The 19,741-nt window shown below is 38.4% G+C and overlaps 1 non-coding gene and 1 pseudogene across 1 annotated transcript; one reads left to right on the top strand and one right to left on the bottom strand.

The window, feature by feature from the left end:
• Window positions 1-826: 826 nt before the first annotated feature.
• LOC105883761 (CTD small phosphatase-like protein 2) lies at window positions 827-12,854 on the bottom strand (annotated as a pseudogene).
• On the top strand, window positions 10,590-10,753 carry LOC142865965 (U1 spliceosomal RNA). The gene has a single exon (XR_012916059.1). It is a non-coding gene; the product is annotated as a U1 spliceosomal RNA (small nuclear RNA).
• Window positions 12,855-19,741: the final 6,887 nt, after the last annotated feature.

The following is a 19,741-nucleotide window of genomic DNA, read 5'->3' as shown; positions in this document are numbered from 1 at the left end:
AAGATGTGGCCACATTCATTCTTCTCAGAGATTGGTGAGTACAGTGAAGTTTGAAGTATACTTTTATCCATTAAATTTGTGTCCCATGGCAAGATAGTGCCATTTGGGATACATACCATCACAATGGTTTAAATATTTTAAGTAGCAGTCATCCATATATCTGTTCTAAATTAGTCTCTTGATTTTTTGAAAGATTTCACCTACAGTAGAATATTACAAAAACAAAATACAAATGCATATTTTTCTAAATGAAATTTACATGGACTAAAAGTAGAGAATGTATTTAAAACAAATATGCAATATGCAGGCAGACAAAGCACAAAATGACATTCAAATGCATAATAAAAATTGACTAATTCCAAAAAGCTATGAAGGGTCCTGACTAAAAGGAATACATAATAAAATTCTAATTTAACACAGGTAAAAAAATGTAAAAAGGTTATGAAACACAGGAAAAATAAAACAACTTTTACTGGCAATTTATGTTAAGATGAGAATCTTAAAGTAGCAGAAAAGTGGCCTCAAACCCACTCAGAGCACAAAACAGAGAGAATGCAAGTTCATTTTCATCTTTGTTTTATTATAAAAGCCTGTTTAACAATGGGTCAAACTGCTGTTGCAGAAACAGAAATTTTTAGAAACTGCAGATATTGTGTACATAAAAAAATTACCAGAGGTTGCACTAGTTCCAAAGACTTCTCCGTTTTATGTCTTTAATCTGAGATGGATTTCTGTAACTATATTGCTATTGGACTCCAAAGAAGAAACGCAAGATGGGGTATAAAATGAAAAACTTTCAAAAGTAATGACACTATTTTTGTGTTAGTCACAAAGGGCCCTGAATTCTTTCCCTTCCATTATGTGACAAGTCTTTGTGTTTAATATGGTGACAGCAAATCATATTAAAGCGAAATCTGTCTCTGATATGAGGTCACATATCTATATTCAATTCTATAAGGTTCTCCAAAACTGAAATCAGTTTAAGTCGTTCATTGACATTTACATCTATAAACCATCTTCCTACAGGTATTCCATTAGAAGTCTGATATGCAAAGTTTTGTGATGAGTTGTAAATTATTATATTTTTATATAGTTTCCTTGTACACAAAAAAGTTCACAGAAAGGCTTGTGACTAACCAGTTGCCTTTCAAGTCTAATATGTTCAGTAAATTGTCTGCATACACCTTCTTAGAAGGCATATACCTCTGAGAAATTCATTTCAAGAATTCTCTGAAGCGTGGTATTAATCTCACATAAACCTGATAAATAGTATCTTGGAAAGGACTGGAAAAGTAAGTGAAGTGGCTTCTTGCTCATTTGGATGGACTGTAGTGCAGTAGTGTTTTATCCAAGTCTAAAAACAGGCAGAATTCTGGTATGCTTCTTGTTTTCAATAAAAGAGCAGATTTCCTATTTAGTTGTTTTTCTGTCAGTGATGGAATATGCTCAATGAAATAATAGGGATCAAATACTTTCTACTTTTATTCATAGGTGACCTCTGCATGAGCTAATGAATAACCACTATCTGGAATTACTGGTGCTTAAAGGGTGGAATGTTGCAATGAACTGTTTCTTCTGCTTCTTCTAAGCCATTATTTATTGATAGCTTCACTTGAACTTCTCGACTTGAGGAAAGTGTTCCATTGGTTGCTGCTGTAATACCTGTAGTGATTTTATCCATCTGTTCCATAGCAAGTTGTTTTACTGTCTTTTCAGCTTCCACAGCCTGTCCTGGAGAATCTGTATCATTTTTATTAATATTCCCTAGTGGAAAAAGGTTAAAGACAGGAGAAAATACAGTTCCTAGCAATGTAGTCCTTGGGAGACTGCCAGAGAAAGGAATATCTTCTAATTTTACATTTTGTTTTATGTACTGATTTATCATTTCATAACCACCAGATTTCAAGACATTCGTTAGGCTTTCTCCTGCTCTTGGTGTTGATGTGATTAAATTATTATCTATATCATGTCCAATTCTACTCTGTTTTGAAGGATTTTCTCTCTCTTGGGTGTGATTCCTTTAATGAAGTTTTAAATGGAAGTCAACAAGCCAGTTTCATTCTTTGGTGGTTTTTCTCCTCCTGAAGGTAGGCTATCATCAACTTCGAAATATCTTCTCTTTGTTCTGGCAGTACATTGTGTTTGGATTTGACTTAATTGCTGAGAACCTTTCCATGTTCTTAGCCTGATCTTTTATGGGTGCCTCGTGTAAAACTGTGGCAAAAGAGAAGTGTCCTAGGGCCCCAACGATGGTCCTAACTGCTCAATGTGTGGTATCTTTTCTACTTAGCCTGCAGCAGTGACAGAAATAGCTCCTTCAGCCAGTCACAATTTCTCACCTACTACCCTGCTGCACTGTATGTACAGGGACTTCAACGGAGGGCCAGCTAATTTATTCTGACCACTTCTATCCCATTGTATCCAGTGTATGGGTTTATATTGCAAGGCCTAAAACTTCATGTGCTGTCTTGACATCATTTAGCCTCACATGGCCTCAAAAGCCTATAGCCAGGATTTCCTTTACTCTTTTCCCATATGTCTCCTATCCAGCAGGAAAGCTTCTCCACCGAGCTAGCTCCCTATCAGCCGGGGGATTGTAAACTAAAATTAAAATCCTAAGCCCCCATGCCAACTGAATGGACCCCCTTTTGGCCAAGAAGACCCCAGAAAAACCTTAAAACTGAGTTCCTGGCCATGAATAGAAGGAAGGTCAGACACACCTCCTCGTAACCCCTGCCTTTTGGAGTTTAGACACAATTGACCAGCATTTATGTGAAAAAAGAGATCATAAGACTGACAAAACTGTTTGTCACAATAGATACTAAATTATTAACAGGAGCTAAGGCCATGCCTTAAAAATCACACCTGCAGGCCATCAATTTGATTAACAGATCACTTGACTGTGTGGCTTGTCTCTGATTAAAAGACTTCCTTAAAACATTCCAAGCCTTTAGAAAGCTTTATTTCTTTACCCAATTACAAATCAAAGAGTCTTTGAACCCACCTGTAACCTGTAACACTGCCCCCGCTTCAAGATTTGAAGATGTCCCGCCTTTTCAGGCCAAATCAATGTATTAATATACCTTCCATGTATGATTATGATTTTACTTGCAATTCCTGTCTCCCTAAAATGTATAAATCCAAACTGTATCCCAACCACCTTGGGACCACTTACTCATGGCTTCTTGGATATAGATCCCTGGACCAATGGTTATACATATTTGGCTCAGAATAAAGCTTTTAAAATTATTTTATAGAGTTTAGGTGTTTTCCATTAGCACCAGCTATATTCCATTCAGTCCTTAGCCTAAAAGGCTTCATTTCCTTACAGGCTGAAAAGTTATTCAAACAAACAAATCATATCTTCCTGTCAAAACTTGGGGTTACCTCAGTCTCTTTTACTATGAAGCCTGCCTCCATAGTCCCTGCATGTTCACTCTGTTCCTGAATGCAACCCTCATGTGGCCCTGCATGGCACGCTATGCCCTTCTTCAGGTTTGTATATTTCATTAATAAGCTTCAGTTTGATTTCATCTGTCCAGTGTTGAATTTTTGACCATCTCTTCCTATTTAGGGGGCAAGATCCTTCTCTTACCAACAGAGTGAATAGTAGATCAAGACCAGGGTTAAGCTTTCATATTTCTGTTCATGTCTCATAATTTTTTGTGTGACAAACAGCACATTTTATACAATATATTGCAGCAACTCTGTGAAAGGGGTGGCCTCGCAAAATTAACAGGAAAATGCCTAATCCCTCAATTTCCTAGTAACAGTTAACGATCAGTCCTATGAGTTCTCTCACTAACAGGCACCCTGCAGGAGTTCTGTTTTGCACAACTTCTGAAAAGACCTGGACAGATGGAAAAGAGATGTAAATCTTTCTCCTTTAAAATGGCTTTTGAGGATCTGTTTTTACAGAGTTCCTGAGTGAACAGCAGGGTGCACGTGTCAGGCCTCTGCCATATCTCGTGTGCAGACTCACATCTCCTGCAATAATCCCTTCTCCAAGGAAAGGCAGGAGAGCCAACTCTTGGACTTTGACATCCTGTCGCTGCTTCTGTTATCATCTTGTCACCAAGAAAAAAGAAAGGAGTGGATGCAGCGGTGTCTCACAGCAAACACTATTTTTTTCTTTGTCCCCATAAAAACCGACCAGCCTCTTGGCCTCTGATGGGCACCTCCCTTCTCTTTTGAGTGCCTTGCCATGCAAATCCTCTCTCTGTTTTTTTCCCTTTTTCCAGCCCTATCTTCACCTAGGTAAAGGTAAATAAACTTCTTTCTATCCTAATCTTTGGAGAAATCTTTCTGAAAACCCAAGTGCAGTAGCTCTCCACATTAACACTCTGGTTATTGGTTCAGCCCCCTCCCTTGGGGCTTGTTACTGTTACGCTTTTTTATTTGTTTAGTGACTGGTTGGATTATTTTCATGAAGTCTATTCCTCCTCCTCCAAAGTGTGAAACCTCTGATGTTCCTCCTCAGAGAGTACAGGGTTGAGTATGCTCATAGTCACCCTGGGATGACAATGGTTTTGCCATGGTTTCCTTTGAATGCCTTTTTCCCTGACCAGCTGTTAATCGTCATTAATTGCTGGGCAGGGCATAAATTGCCCAACAGACTGATCCAGTTAAATTTATGCTCCTTTAAAAGGATATTTTTTAGGCTGTGTTTGAGTTTTATTCTGATCCTAAGAGGGTTCTTCGTAGTTGATTCTTTTCCTGGTCCTTTTTTGTAAACTAGCTTCTCTATAGTTTAGTTTTTACTCTAATCATTTTATTGATTTTCTCCTAATTGCTTTTAACCACAAACTCCATTATATTTGAGAGAACCGTAGGATTCAACTTTCTCCCACTCTGTTGTAAATGGATTAATTTCCTTTAGGAAGAGATGCAGAGCTCTCTGTTTTGTGGCCTGCTTTTTTACCTGGGCAAAATCTCTGAGCTATTGATCTGGATCTGGGAACAATGGTGTGCTTCTCAATAACACTCCTGCTTTCAAAGCCGGGCATTCAGTGGAGTGGGGAATTAACTTCAGGCTTTCTTGGTTTGCCTCTCCTAGTGTGGAACCTCTTGTTCAACTGGGGGCAAAATATTCTCAGCAGCATTGTGTCTGAGGTAGATCTTCCACCTTATATGAGTGGAGGCTGCATGGAAAATGAGAGCCTCCACCTCTAAACTGGACTTACCTAGAACTCAGCCTCAGCAAAATGTAGGTGGGAGAAGGATGAGAAATGCTAGTGTTCTGCCCTTTCTGGAAAGATTATGCTAGAGCTGAAGTGAGAGGGAGCCCTCTTTTCTTGGCTACACCAGTCTGGAGTGGAGATTCCATTTTTCCGACATAGAAGTGGGGGAAGAGGATACAGGTCTTGGCTCAACTACATAGACTCTCACTGTTCTTACCAAGTTTCAGTATATTTTCTTGAATTAATGTTTCTGTGCTTGCTGTATGGCCCTGGGGCCATGTTTAGAGAATTTGACTGGTTGGGTTTATATATATATATATATATATATATATATATATATATATGTATTTTACCAGTTTCACTAGGTAGAGGATCCACAGAGCTCCTCATGCTATTATGCCAGAAGTGTAACTTCTAACAATCTTTATTAGTCAATTCTTTAAAAGGCCATTATACCTCTTGAAAATGCCAGCAGCATATGTATGAAAAGGAGCAAGAAATGGTTATTCAATGCAATGGCTATTAGTGTACTCTTAGGTCTCCTTCACCATGTATGCCCTTGTTTGAGTGTAAGTGTCCCAGTTACCCCATAATGTTGCAGAAATTGGACTCAACAACTACCATTATGTGGCCAGACTCTGCTGATGACATAGGAATGGCAACATCATAGCTGTAACAAGTTTCAATGCCTGTTAGACACCAGTAGTAGCCCCAAAGTGGAGGCAGAGAGCCCATGTAGTCCATTTGTCAGAAATGGGCCTTTCTGATTCCTTGAGCTCTATGGTTTAAGTATTTATAATACTTTTCCATATTATAAGGGAAGTCTCAGATGGAGAATGCCACACTTAGGACAATGGTGGTGGGACAAGTGCACAGACAGAGCCCATCTGGTTTCTCTAGTCACGTGGTTAGCATGAAGCAGCAGCACAAACCATAGAGGACCAAGAGGCCATGGAGGAAGAAGTAGACCAAATATTTAACATGGCTCACCTGTTAACATTTGTAAAATTTGCAGGGTTCAGAGAAAGACTTCAATTAGAGGCCTACATGCCATATATTATTTGAGATATTTAAATCAACTAATAACTGTTAAATAAACTATACATCTCCTTCCATAACAAATATACTTTTATAATGACCTGGAATGTCAGGATTGAATTTAGAATTCCTGGACTGTTCTACCTTCTGCACCATCAATGTGGGAAGAGCTACCACCACCCCTCCAGGCCCTGGCCCTGTACCCTCCTCTTCCCACTCTAAGTTCCATTCCTTACAATAAAAGGGTTCACCTGTGTGCATGTGGACAATGCAACCCATTCTTCACCTGTTTCTCATGTAGAGCCACTCCACAGCCAGCTGGGAGTACATACACTAACAGTGCAGTTAGTCCTCAAAAGGAGAGATCCAATGTAGAGAAGCATGCAGGTGCTGGAAGCAGGCTTGGAACCATCTGGGTAAAGAATTCAGGGGTGTCAAGTATCTTGAGGATGAAGTGGAGTGGGTGAGAACTCTGAGTATGTATATATTCCTGTGGACCCACAAGGTGGGCTCCTGGCACCGTGGGAAGACATACCAGGAAGAGAGCCAACAGGGGACTCTAAAGCATAAGTTTAAAACAAGTACCTCTCTTGACAGGGTCTGAGACAAATATTTAGGTTGGTGCAAAAGTAATTGAGGTTTCAGACCATGGATTTTAAGTCATTATAACTAGGCTCAAACACATCTTTATTAATCAAAATAGGAACCATTACAATCAACACATTTTTTCCAACAAGAAATAAGTTTGTTTATTCCTGTAGTGTAAAAATCCGTGCTTCGGGATTCCATGAACTCTTGGAAAGCATTTTCCACATCCTGCTGGTTGTGGGAGTGTTTTCTCTGCAAAAAGTTGTCAAGATGCTTGAAGAAGTGGTAGTCAGTTGGCGAGAGGTCAGGTGAATATGGCGGATGAGGCAAAACATCGTAGCCTAATTTGTTCAACTTTTGAAGCGTTGGTTGTGTGACATGCAGTCAGGCGTTATCGTGGAGAAGAATTGGGCCCTTTTCTGTTGAGTAATGTCAGCTGCAGGCATTATAGTTTTCCATACATCTCATAGATTTGCTGAGCATACTTCTCCGATGGAATGGTTTTGCTGTGACCATGACCTTTTTTTGCAAGGTTGGCTTTGGGAAGTGCTTTGGAGCTTCTTCTCAGTCTAACCACTGAGCTGGTCATTGCCAGTTGTCCTATAAAATCCACTTTTTGTTGCATGTCATAATCTGATAAAGAAATGGTTCAAAGATGACACTTCAAAACAACGATTTTTTAAAATTTTTGATCAGCCATGACGCCCCCACTTATCAAGTTTTTTCACCTTTCCAATTTGCTTCAAATGCCCAGTGACCCATAGAATGGTCGACCTTGAGTTCTTCGGCAACTTCTTGTGTAGTTTTAAGAGGATCACCTTCAATGATTGCTCTCAATTGGTCACTGTCAACTTCTGATGGCCGGCTACTGTACTCCTCATCTTCAAGGCTCTTGTCTCCTTTGGAAAACTTCTTGAAGCACCACTGCACTGTACGTTTGTTAGCAGTTCCTGGGCCAAATGCATTGTTGATGTTGCGAGTTGTCTCAGCTGCTTTACAATCCATTTTGAACTCGAATAAGAAAATTGCTCAAATTTGCTTTTTGTTCAACATTTCCATAGTCTAAAATAAATATAAAATAAACAGTAAATAATAAGTCATTAGCAAAAACATAAAGCAAGAATTACACAGTAAAATGATGTGTAACATACCACATTTATTTAAGGATATATTCCACCATCAAACAACAAATTTCAACAATGCTAAAACCACAATTACTTTTGCACCAACCTAATTATATATTTTACAACTGGTACACCATAAACCCTAAGCAATCAGGAACAAATTGAGGGTCTTCCAATCATACTACACAGATAGTTGTTTACTTGGACTGCCCTTTCCACTTAAATAATGCTGACAATGGGCTCTGTGCCTTCTGTCTCACCATGTGGTTCTAGCCATATGGACCACTACATAATGCATTTTAAAATGTCAACACTGATAACAGAATAAAAGGGTGTTGTGGATGCATTATGTTTATTTCACTTTAATAGATCTAAAAAGGAGAAAACAGTGCTTTGTACTTTGGGAAAGAATAAGTAAATCCTTTTAAGGTACAATTATCCAGAATTTCACAAACCATAAGATGCCCAAAGGGGTGGGGGAGTAGTTACACCAATAAAAAAATGGTAACATTAGTTAGAATATGAGATGTGCTACCACAGAATATAAAAGAAAGTATTAACGCTAACTAGAGAAAACCTAGGCAACCTTACGTAAATGTAGAAACAGGATTTTCTACCTTCAAATCCCTGGCTTTTATCCTTCTCTGATACTCTGTTCTGGTCAACTAAGACTGCATTTTCCTTAAATGGCTTCTAGATATTAGATCCGTTTTCTCCCTTTCCTCTTTTAATATTTTGTCATTTTTTTAGGAAATATTTTAGCCCTACACAAAAGTATAGAGACTACATCATGAACCCACCATACTACTTAAGAAATATTTAATATAATATTGTAAGTACAATTGAAGTCCCCTATGTCCTTGTAGTGGGTGGAATTTTATTCTCCAAAAAAGAAGTCTCAGAGTCCTAATCTCCATTATTTGTAAATGTCACCTTATTTGGAAATAGGGTTTTTGCAGATGATATTTAAAGAACTCAAGATGAAATTATCCTGGATTTAGGTGAGCCCTAAATCTAATGACTGGTGTCCTTACAAGAGAAAGGTGAGGGAAAGACACAAAGAAGATGTCATATGAGAATGGAGGCAGAGATTAGAGTTATGCTGCCACAAGTCCAGGAATGCCAGGAGCCACCGGAATCTAGAAGAGGCAAGGAGAATTCTTTCCTACCCCTATGGAAGGAGTGTGGTCGTGGTGTCAACTTGATTTCAGACTTGTGGCCTCCATAATAGTGGGAGTATAATTTGTACTGTTTTAAGCCACCGATTTTGTGGTACTTTATTATGACAAATATAGAAAACTAAGAGTACCCTCTCCAACTGAATTCTCTTCTCTCCTGCTCCATAAGATGTAACCACTATCCTAAGTACAGTGTTTATCATTCTCATATATGCCTTTTTGCATGGTACATAAGCATGCATACCTCCTATGCATGCCTTTTACTATCATATATGTGAATCCATAATCAATACATGATTGTTTTGCATGCTTTTAAACTTTGTATATATGGCATCATAAAATTTGTATCTTTCTGGAACTAGCTTTCTCCCTTATCCATTTCTCTTCACTGCTACCATTCAATCTTTGCCCCTCCAGGAGGTCTTTCTTTGTGTTCCAACCCCTAAGGATTGTAGTCACTTCCCCAACCTAGTATTTACTTTCCTGTTCAATTTAACAGAAACAGTCTCAAGTTAGTGAATTAATGCTGGTCCTACCACTGGTGAGGCTCAAAGTTTTCCTATTACTCTAAACCAGTGGTTCTCAAACTTGATTGAAATTCAGAATCAACTAGAAGACCTGAAAAAGTCTGATTTCCAGCCCACCTTCAGAATTTCTGATTCAGTAGGTCTTGAGTGGGCCTGGGTATTTGAATTTCTACCAAGTTCCCAGGCGATGCTGATGCTGCTCATCCACAGCAGCCCAGTAGCACCATCTGGCCTCCAGGTGAGCTGGGTCATCCACCAGCATTCCATAAAATGCAGTAGAGGCTAGATCTCCATCTCTCTTTTTACATAAATCGCTTAAACTTGATATTTTAATTAATTGGGTGTGCAGTAAAAGAGCTTCAAACATAATTGAAAGTGATCACTTTCAATGACATTAAACGGGGCCAAAGCAATAAGAAAGGTACACCAATAGATTTGAGCCAGTGTTATCTAACTAAAAGAAAAAAAAACCCTGTAGCTGATTATTCATTTCAAAAAATATGAATTTGGCTGATGAGCTTTGGAACCAAACCAGTGTTGATAAAATAGCCACGTGCTACTGAAAATGAGAAAAGTCTCAAATCCATAAGAAATTCATGGTTTCTTCCTTCCTGTCTTTCTATGCCTTCAAACTGCAGGATGAAACAAGAAACAGTTAACAATTGTACACCATTAACATAACCAATGAGTTTCTAAATCTAAAAAAAAAAAAAAACAACCCAGTTAATCCTATGTATGTCTATTGTCTCAACAGGAGAAATCAACAAGTTTTTCTCTTGTAACCCAGACCCTTGAGTATCAGGGTGTTTGGGCATAATTTATCTTCAATCCTCTGATCACAGCAACCTCATTTCCCATTTTCCAAACATCATAAATGCTTGTTTTGTTTGGTTTTGAGAGAACATTTTGTTCTGAGATTTAAGTATATCTTTCCATTTAAAAAGCCTATGTTCTATACTTACCTGGCAGGGGAGATACCGTGATCACGAAGGTGGTTTTCCCAGGGCGAGGCTTATCCATTGCACTCCGGATGTGCTGACCCCTGCAATTTCCCCAAATGTGGGAAACTCGACTGCATAATTTGTGGTAGTGGAGGACTGCGTTCGCGCTCTCCCCTGACATTAAAAAAAAAAAAAAAAAAAAAAGCCTATGTTCTATCCATAAACCATACTCTCTTAACTTTCCTGACCCACAGGTTCCATATCTATAAAATGAGAAAGAAAAATAGAAAAGGATATATATGTTCATTATCAATTTAGTAAGAAACAATAATCTTCCTATAAGTTTCTTTTCACTGTCACATGGAACACAAAAATTTAAAATGGAGTGAATACTTAGGTATCAGTCATTAATTGTAGTTCTACTTGAAATTCCTAATTTATTACACCTCTGTGAGTAGTCACATTCTCAAAGGCATCATCTCCTAAGTTAATACAAGAGACCATGCTTCTGTACTTAAATGATCAAGCCCTAGGTAGTGTACGTTCCAGTTGCTTTACCCAGTTCTTCTGGCTAATTGTGTCCTAAACAAATATTGGTCTCAGCTACCAGCTGTGTTAAATTTTCCACCTATAGAATTCTTATAGCTATAGCTCAAAGAATGTACATCCATAAATGAACAACACTTGAGAGCACACTACATTCTATACTATCTGGTATAAAAGTATATTATTAACATTAAACTAGTTCTTTTCATTTTGTTTTAGTTTTTCTGGATTTTTTCCTGTTTTTAAATTTTTTTAAACTGGATTTATAACTAAAATTTTAAACTTTTTTGTTATTTAGTTTAGCAAGAAAATTAAAACACATAGCAGATGTACTGTTAGTAATGGTTGGGTGGATGATATACGAAGTTATACACAGATCCCTTGATTCTAGGGGTTTCTTTCTGCTGGTCCAGATCCTTTTCAGTTTCCTCTTCCAATCCTTCATTTTCATCCTCTTCTATCTCCTCCTTACCTCCAGCTTCTGAAGCTTCATCATTAGAGTTTTCATATTTATATTCAGTTGCTTCATTAGCGAAGAATAATACAGTTGGCCCTTGAACAACACAGGTTTAAACTGCATGGGTGCATGGGTCCACTTACATGTGAATTTTCTTCTGCCTCTGCCATCCCTGAGACAGCAAGACCAACCCTTCCTCTTCCTTCTCTTCGACCTGCTGAATGTGAAGACATTTGTGAGGATCAACTTCCACTTAATTAATAGGGAATATATTTTCTCTTCCTTATGACTTTTTCTTTCTTTTTTGTCTTTTTAGAGACAGGGTCTTGCCCTGTTGTCCAGGCTGGAGTACAGTGGCACAATCAGAACTCACTGAAACCTTGAACTCCTGGGCTCAAGTGGACCTTCTGCATCAGCCTCCCAAGTAGCTAGGACTGTAGGTAACCAGATTTCTTTTTTTATTATTATTTTTGTGGAGAAAGGGTTGCTATGTTGCTTGCTATGTTGCCCAGACTGGTCTCTAACTCCTGGCCTCAAGTGATCCTCCTACCTCAGCCTCCCAAAGTGCTGGAATTGCAGTCGTGAGGCACTGCACCCAGCCCTTATGACTTTCTTAATAACATTTCCCCCCCTCTAGCTTACTTTATTGTAAGAACACAGTATATAACAGATGTAACATACAAAGTATATGTTAATCAACTGTTTGTGCTATTGGTGAGGCTTCCAGTTAAGATTAGACTATTAATAGTTAAGTTTTGGGGGAGTCAGAAGTTATACTCAATTTTCAACTTTGCAAGGATCAGTGGCCCTAACCCCCAAGTTATTCAAGGATCAACTATATAGAGTTTGGGACAAGAATTTCTAGGAAACAATATCCCAGTTTATACTCAGTAGTGGCACCCAGTACTCCACCCTCAGAAGAATAAAAGTAGGTGAAAAAGAACAGCTGGGCACATTCCTACTGATTGGTACAACACTTTCAAATCCCTCACATTTCTGCTGTTTGACAGTATTCACAATGACATTTCCCCCCTCTTTCCAGTAGATCTCACACCCTGTGCTGTTGATGATTTCTGGCCCCAGGGAGAAGAAGGGATAAGCATCATCTGGTTTTGATTGCATTTGGTATGTTTTCGTCAGAACTTCATTGAAGAAGTATTCATTTGACTTAAAGACAAATTCTATGGTGAAGCTCATTGCTTCCTTAACCCCTGAAAATTTAATTTTTACATCTTTCAAGTGCTCTAGTACAAGTTCATCAGTTTTTCCAATCATCCTACCAAGAGTATTTACATTTTTAAAAGCTGTCAATCAAAAGTGGGGTGTGCCATCTGTTTGCCCTTTGCTTTCATGATCTTTTTCCATTTCCTCCCAAGCTGCTTCCTGAACACCTCCTTCCCACTGACATTCACCTTCTGTGGTCTCATACACTGCATTGATGATCTCACATCTCTTATCAGAGGCTGATAGAAGGCAACATATTTTTTCTCAAGACTGTAAAGGTCTTTATAGCACTGGGCTTCTCCTTGTGCATATTCTGCCTGAAGTTTCTTGAGAGCACTGACCCTCTGCTTAACCATGGCAAGCAGGCGCTCAGCATGGCCTACAAGAAGTGTGCCAGCACAGGCTGCGAGGGCCAGGGAACTTTGCTGCTACTCACTGGCCTTGGCTCTCTCTGGGTGCACAGGCCCCAGTCTGCCAGGACTCAGAGGCTCAGCCAGCCCCTGGCTCTCCTAGACCTCAATCTCTGCTGCTGGTTCCTCTGCCTTCTGAGATGTGGGACCTTTGTGGGTTCCTCTGGCTCCAGGGTGCCAGTCCTTCCAGGTCCTCAAGTTCCCAGGATCGGCACCTGACCACCACGTGGCCTGTATGGACATGGCTGTTATCATAAATACAGTGTAGATGGGAACAGTTAAGATCCCAGAACAAGGATTTAAACAGAACCGTGGGAACCTCATTGATAGCTGGACTTTTGGGACTTCCCTGGTCATCATTCTCTTTGCTGTCCTCTTCTTTCTCATTGTTGTCATGGCCCCACTCCTTGTGGTCCTCCTCCTCTTCTTTCTCCTACCTAATCCTCACTGTCTTCTCCCTTGTCTTCCCCCTCCTCATTGTCCCCCTCCTTTTCTACTGGCTGTACATCCCTGTCCTCCTTGACTTCGGGCAAGGCTGCCCCTGTCCACCCTCCTTCTCCCAAAGGGCTCACCTAACAATCTAGGAAGTCATAAGGGCCGAGGCCTGGGGGATGCATATTTCCACTTCTGCACACCCTACAGGGAGCCTAGAGGGTCCAAGGCCATGGGTATCCTTCTACCAGCTCTGTCCTGACCACCTAAGGTTGGGTCTCGCTCCTATGTGACAGACATGGCAGGAGGAACACCAGTCAGTGTCCCCACTGGAGTGGCAGTTGTGGCTGCAGCTATGAGGATGGCGTTGGCGAAGATGGTGGCAGCCCAGGTGACTAGTGCTGAGGAGAGGGAGGCCATTGGCAGCGGGGCCTGACAGGAAACAGGGGCAGCAAAGAAGGCAGCTGCACAGAGGCCAACAGTCTGCGATGTTGCTGTCGAGGCTCCCGAAGGGTGACACACCAAGGTTGCACCTGGAACGGTGATGCACAAGGTGGGAAAGATTTGGATGGGCAAGTGATGGGAGTTGGAGCTTTGAAGGGTCAACAAAGGGCCGCTCCCCTTCCTTGAGAGTGCTAAGCTCATTTGCTGAGAAGTGATGATTGACATGCTCTGGGAACAATGAATGTTCAAGGTCCTAGAACAAGGTCTTTCTGTGCCTGATTTCACTTAGCATTACGTCCTCCCAGTTAACTAATGCTGCCACAAATGACAGAATTTCATTCATTCTTTTTATATAACTGAATAGTATTCCATTGTGTGTGTGTATATATATATATATATATATCACATTTTTTAACATATTCATCTGTTGATGAACACTTAGGTTTATTCCATATCTTAGCTATTGTGAGTAGCGCTACAATAAACATGGGAGTGCAGACATATCTTCAACATACTGATTTCAACTCCTTTGGATATATTAATATATACTTAGCAGTGGAATTGCTGGATCATATAATAGTTCTATTTTTAAGTTTTTGAGAAGACCTTCATACTGTTTCCCACAATGGCTGTACTAATTTATATTCCCACCAACAGTGTATGAGAGTTCCCTTTTCTCCACATCTATGTCCGTATTTTTTTGTCTTAATAATTGTCATTCTAACTGGGGTGAAGTGATATCTCATTGTGGTTTTGATTTGCATCGTGGTTTGATCAGTGATGTTAAACATTTTTTCATATACCTTCTGGCCATTTGGATGTCTTCTTTTGAGAAATGTCTATTCAGTTCTTTTGCCTATTTTTTTTAATCAAAGGAAAAGTAATCAATTATTTTGTGATTTTTTTTTTTTTGCTATTGAGTTTCTTATATATTCTGGATATTAACTCATTGTCAGATGCATAGTTTGCAAATATTTTTCCCATTCTGTAGATTGTTTTTTTACTTTGTTGATTGTTTCCTTTGTTGTGCAGAAGCTTTTCTGTTTGATGTAATCCCATATGTTTATTCTTGCTTTTGTCACCTGTGCTTTTCAGGTCTTATCAAAAAATCTTTGTAAGACTTATATCCTAAAGCATTTCCTCAGTGTTTTCTTTCAGTTGTTTCATGTCTTATATTTAAATCTTAAATCCATTTTGATTTTATTTTTGTATATGGTGATAGATAGGGGTCTAGTTTCATTCTTCTGCATGTGGATATCTATTTTCTCAGCACCATTTATCTAAGATATTTTTTTCCCCAATGTGTGTTCTTGAAACCTTTGTTGATATCTGTTGGGTATAAATGCACAGATTTATTACTGGGTTCTCTGCTTTTGTTCCATTGGTAGATGTGCCTGTTTTTATGCCAGTAACATGCTGTTTTGTTACTAAGGCTTTTTAGTATATTTTTAATTTCAGTAGTGTGATACCTCTATGTTTGTTCTTTTTGCTCAATATTGCTTTGGATATTTAGGATATTTTGTGGTTCTATACAAATTTTAGAATTGCTTTTTTTCTATTTCTTTGAAGAATGTCATAGATATTTTGAGAGGAACTGCGTTGAATCTGTAGATCATTTCGGGTAGCATAGACATTTTAATGATATTAATTTTCCAAACCATGAACATGGGATACTTTTCCATTTACTTGAGCCTGCTTCAATTTCTTTCATTAATGTATTATAGTTTTTTATTGTAGGGATCTTTCACCTCCTTGGTTAAATTTACTCCTAGGTATTTCATTTTTTTTTCATGCTATTATAAATGGGATTGCTTTCTTGATTTCTTTTTTAGATAATTGGCTATTTGTGTATAGAAATGCTACTGATTTTTGTATGCTGATTTTGTATCCTGCAACTTTACTTAATTCATTTATGGGCTCTAACAGCTTTTTGGTGGAGTGTTTAGTATTTTCTATATATATCATCATGTCATTTGCATGCAAACAGGGACAATTTGACTTCCTCCTTACTAACCTTTTTTGTTTCTCCTCCCTAATCACTCTGGCTAGCACTTGCAGCACTACACTGAATAAAAGTGGTGAAAGTAGGCGTCTTTGTCTTCTTCCAGGTCTCAGAGGAAAAGCTTTCAACATTTTGCCCCCATTCAGTATAATGTTAGTTGTCGGTTTGTCATGTATAACCTTTATTGTGTTGAGGTATGTTCCTTCCTTACTTAATTTGTTGAGAGATATTTTTTTCTTAATCATGAAGTGATGTTGAATTTTATTGAGTGCTTTTTGTGCATCTATTGAAATGATTATATAGTTTTTCCCCTTGATTCTTCTAATATGATATATCAAATTTATTGATTTGAATATGTTCAACCATCCTTGCATCCTTAGGATGAATACCAGTCGATCGTTTTTAATAAACTTTTTAATGTGCCGTTGGATTTGATTTGCCAGTATTTTGTTGAGGATTTTTGCAACTATGTTCAGGCCTCAGTTTTATCAACTTTCAAGTTAGGGAGATGATTCCCTGGCTACCTCACAAGGTTTTTATGACAATCAAATAAGATAATGGGCATATAAGCATTTTTTATAGTTTGATATGCTATACATGTATAAGTTATAATAATATTTTTCCTATTAACTAAAAATAGATTGACATAGAGGTTAAAAAATAGCATTTATGTAGCAAACAAAGAATTGCAATTTGGGTACATTGAATCAGCGAAGCCCTGAATGGTGTCTGTTAAGGCAAGAGATTTTTTTTTATAGAAGATTACCACAAAGAGTTGTTTTCAGAGGCACTTCACTGGCTGGGCAGAAATCCCAAATTGCATACCTTTTCTAATTGGTTAATTAGGATATTCGCAGCTGAGAGATGCTGAAGGCCGGTGTATACTGACTTAAGTTGCTTATTTATACAAGTCTAATGGAACATTCTGTGGTTTGACCTTAGTAGGTGCGAACGCAATCCCATTGAAATCTCCCAACTCCACTTTAGAAAACCTTAGCCTTAGTTACTTCATTTTCTTTCACATTTCTCCCTTTTGACCAAGATTTTTCTCCAGAAAGAATCACAGATCAACTGGCAAATCTGATTTTGTCCCTCATTGTCGGCATGGACCTGTCCTAGGGAGTCATGTCCCTCTTCAGGGCATCTCAAGGTCTAAGGGAGTATAAGGCTAGACTGTGCCACATATGAGTAACAAGATTTTTTGAGAGGCAAGCTCTCAAGCCTGCTTAGGTCCTGAAAAGTTGTCAGATTGGATGCCTTTTTTTGATCATAGGCTTGATTGACCATGTTGAGCTTCTAAACGACTGTTACTTTGGTTAAACTGTTATTTCTAAGTAAATTTGGGTAAGAAGTAATATAGGTAACTTAAATATTACAATAGCAGTAACAATCACAATAGTGAGTAACAAAAGTTGAATACTGGATTTTAGCCACATTCTGACTTTAGAGGGTAGTCAGCTGAAGAGAGCAAAAAGCCAAACCTTTTAACAGTTGTACTTTATTTAGCTAATTGGCATGTGCCTGGATTTTTTGAACTCAGTCTCTACTTTGTTAGAAGTATTTATTTAAGTGTAACAGAAGTTATTGGCTACAGTGCAAACACCTTCTTGCTTAGCCAAGATATAATTCAAGGTAACTCTGTTGTGCAAAGGAGTAGAAGGCAAAAACCAAAAGTATACAGAAAGTAATATAAAAGAGGCTGAATATTTCAGGGAACTCAATCGTATACAGGCCTGGTCTGGGGGTCTTGTGTGAACAGTCAACTTTGGCTGTCATCTGCCTCACTTCTGGGTCAGCTTTAGCTTTAAGTCTCTGATTATTTCTTAATTCCAGCAGAGGAGTAGAATCTTTCTTTAAATGAGAAACATGAATCCAAAAGTCAACACCTTTTAGTTTAGCAGCACAGGGATTGGTAAGGAATACCTGATATGGACCTTTCCATTGAGGTTGAAGGAAATCTTTTTGCAAATGCCTCTTCCAACAAACAAAATTGCCAGGCTTAAGGTTGTGATGTTTGGTGTTTTCATCTCCTGGGAGCAAAATGTGGAAAGATTGTTCTAGTAGGGTTTAATTTCTGTCTATAGCCTTAACTATTCCTTTACAATATTGGAAAATGTCTCCTTTAATCACTTGAATATCAAAAGTAGAGAGGGCTAAATGCATTGGCTGTCCAGTAATAATTTCAAGAGGTGACAATTTATGTTTCCAAAGAATGTAGTCAATAGGATCAGGGGAAGTACCTTTGTCCAGGGCAATTCTAATGCTTCCACAAAATTTTTTTTAATTTTTTTTATTTCAGCATATTATGGGGGTACAAATGTTTAAGTTACATGTGTTGCCTTACCCCCTCTGCTTCCACAAATTTTGCTTGTTGAGTTTTGATAATACCATATGTTCTGTCCACAAATCAGGAAGATTGGTGGTGATAAGCACACTGAAAGTACTGCAATATCAGCTAAACTTTGCAAATTTGTTTTATGACATGGCCAATGAAGTGAGTTCCTTGGTCCCTATGTACCTCTGAAGATATTCCCCATGTAGGAATAAACTTTTCAAATAAGAATTTTGCCATAGCTGTGGTAGTGGCACATCAGCAAGGGAATACTTCTACCCAATGGGAAGATATACAAATTATAATAGGATCACATTTATAACCTTGAGAGGGGGATAGCTGGATGAAATTCATTTGCTCAAGCTCAAAGGTCCATTAGGCAGGTCAAAATGACCTGGAAATGTCTGAATTATCTTTCCTGGATTGAATTTTGAACAAATAGTACAAGATAATTGTGCTTCTTGGGTGGTCCTTGATATGTTTCTCCACCAATACTATTTCATAAAACTTACAAGTTTATCAGTTTCCCATAAGTGTGGCAACATCTTATGTGTCATATTCAGTAGGAGTTTTATCATAGGTTCTGGTAATACTAGTTTATTATTGAGATCGTACCATAAATTTGTTGTTGGGCATAAAAAATGCAACCATTAGCCCAATAAAATGTTTCTTTATGTGGTGCTTAAGACTGAGCATCTTTGACATAATTTAAAGCCTTTTTTGGAAAATAATAGTAGCTATATAATTTTCAATCTAGTGCAGCTCAAGGAATCTGCTTTTGTGCATGATGAGCCAAATTGTTTCCTTTAGCCTCATTAGATTCCAATTTTGAATGTTCAGAAATTTTAATTATGGCCAAGGCAGAAAGAAGTTGAATTGAATTTAATAAATTATTTACAAAAGTTCCATTTTTGATTTGATTCCCTCTTTGTTTCCAAAGCATAACAAAATCATGAAGAACCCCAAAGGCATAACAGCTATCAGCGTAAATACTTGCATTGTTACCTTTCGCCAGAATACAAGCCTTGGTTAGGCATAACATTTTACTTGTTGGGCTGAAGTACTCATTGGCGGTGGGGCTGCTTCAACTACTTCAAAAAGGGGGGTGATAGCATATCGCACTATATTTTCCTTCATTATTTGTCACATACGATCCATCAGTAAGCCATGAAAGTTCTGCATTTGGTATAGAGATTTTTTTTGTTAATCAATTCTAGGTTTTAGTAGCTGGTCAATTAGATTTAGACAGTCATGAGATGTCTCGTTATCAGGTAGGAGAAGGAGGGCTGCTGGATTAAAATTATTGCAGTGAGAAAGA

This window comes from Microcebus murinus, chromosome X (genome assembly GCF_040939455.1).
Source record: "Microcebus murinus isolate Inina chromosome X, M.murinus_Inina_mat1.0, whole genome shotgun sequence".
NCBI lineage: Eukaryota > Metazoa > Chordata > Mammalia > Primates > Cheirogaleidae > Microcebus > Microcebus murinus.
The sequence above is the reverse complement of the archived record's forward strand: the minus strand, read 5'-3'. Positions and strand labels throughout refer to the sequence as shown.